This window comes from Lethenteron reissneri, unplaced genomic scaffold, assembly GCF_015708825.2.
Source record: "Lethenteron reissneri isolate LAM-NWPU_2019-01 unplaced genomic scaffold, ASM1570882v1 scaffold_1270, whole genome shotgun sequence".
NCBI lineage: Eukaryota > Metazoa > Chordata > Hyperoartia > Petromyzontiformes > Petromyzontidae > Lethenteron > Lethenteron reissneri.
Window position 1 is genome coordinate 88,087 of NW_026890971.1, and position 1,914 is coordinate 90,000.

Here is a 1,914-nt window from a genome sequence, read left to right on the forward strand (position 1 = left end):
AAGTTTAGCAGAATACTTTTATCTTTTCAAGACTAGCGAAAGCAAACCTTTAACATTGTAAACATTGAGTAACGCTGCTTTTGTAAAAGACGGCACTGGTAGAAAACTTATTCTTTTTTAAAGTGTGCACATAAAAGGCTTTTTCCAGATCGTTCTTGTATCTTCCATCTACAGATGTTCCTAATCATAGCATTATCTATCCACATTTAACATGCCCATTCCTAACTCCGTTTTCCACCTCTTTGCAATCATTTTAATACGAAAAAACACCTCGCCCCTAGTACCCACTCATTCCAACAGCATTTCAGTTAGTCCAGAAACACCTTTGCTCAAAAAACATCCTGCATCCACAAAACACATTTCAGGCACGGCAGTGGTCTGCTTGCGACGCATTTGTTCTCAGAGCGACCGGCGAGTTATCACGAGTCAAAGCATCGTTAATTTTGGAGCTTTCGTGACTGCAGGAATTATTCTTTGGTTCTTTCGGTAATGTCACGTCTGAAGATAAAATAATAAATTAATTAATAGCATACTACGACGTTTCGATTGCAACACAAGCAATCATCATCAGGTATAAATGAAATAGCAACAAAAAATCTAACCAGAAAACTATAGACAGACAGATAAATTAATTTAGTGTGTTCTTTCTCCCTCTCCTAATGTTCAAGCTTGCGTACTTTACTACGCGTTCTTCGTACTCATTGACATGTAATTTTTTTCTCTAACCCCTCCCTCTCTCTGCCTCCGCCCCCCTCTGTCTATTTAAGGCCTCGCCACAGAGACGATCACCCCTCTCTGTGCCTGTGTTACTCTCTCTCTATGTATCTTGGTGATGTCTGTCTGCTTATATGTCTGTCTATAGTTTTCTGGTTCGATTTTTTGTTGCTATTTCATTTATACCTGATGACGATTGCTTGTGTTGCGATCGAAACGTCGTATTATGCTATTATTTAATTTATTATTTTATCTTTAGACGCGACTTTACCGAAAGAACCAAAGAACAACGCATCGTCGTCACTCGACCCTTCAGTGCCGCCATTTTGTTTCTTGGCCTTCACCCATCGCAGGATCATCTCCGTCGGCACGGTTCAACTCAACGGCGGGAACTCTCTCTTTGTTTCCCACGCCCCCCCCCGCGCATCCTCCCACTCTGCCTCGTCGTTCCGGCCCTCCGCCCCGCATCCGTCATCCCCCTCGTTGAGCTCTTCCAATCACTCACCCACCCACTCATTCACTCACTCACCAACCCTCTCACTCACCCACCCACTCACCCACCCACTCATCCACCCACTCACCACTCATCCACCCACTCACCAACCTCACCACTCATCCACCCACTCACCAACCTCACCCAATCACCCACCCACTCACTCACCCACCCACTCATTCACTCACTCACCAACCCTCTCACTCACCCACCCACCCACTCACCCACTCACCCACCCACTCATCCACCCACTCACCAACCTCACCACTCATCCACCCACACACCAACCTCACCCAATCACCCACTCACTCACCCACCCACTCATTCACTCACTCACCAACCCTCTCACTCACCCACCCACCCACTCACCCACCTACCCCCCCGCGCATCCTCCCACTCCGCCCCGCATCTGTCATCCCCCTCGTCGAGCTCTTCCGTCGCTCCCGGCGCCCCCAAATCCGCTCCCGGCGCGCCCGGCTGCCCGGGGTCGCCGCAGCACGAGTAGCGGCGGTGCACGTGCTGCGAGTAGCCGCCCGAGTGCGAGAAGCGCCGGCCGCAGCGCCCGCAGCGGTACGGCTTCTCGCCCGAGTGCAGCCGCGAGTGCTCGATCAGGTGCTGCTTGTGCTTGAACGCCTTGCTGCACACCTCGCAGCGGTGGGGACGCCTGCCTGCGACGGACAGGGAACGGCGGGGCGGGGTTATCGCCC

The 1,914-nt window shown here is 50.9% G+C and overlaps 1 pseudogene; it reads right to left on the bottom strand.

Moving 5' to 3' along the window:
- Positions 1-1,026: 1,026 nt before the first annotated feature.
- Positions 1,027-1,914, bottom strand: part of LOC133361873 (zinc finger E-box-binding homeobox 2-like) — a 9,854-nt pseudogene continuing 8,966 nt past the window's right edge.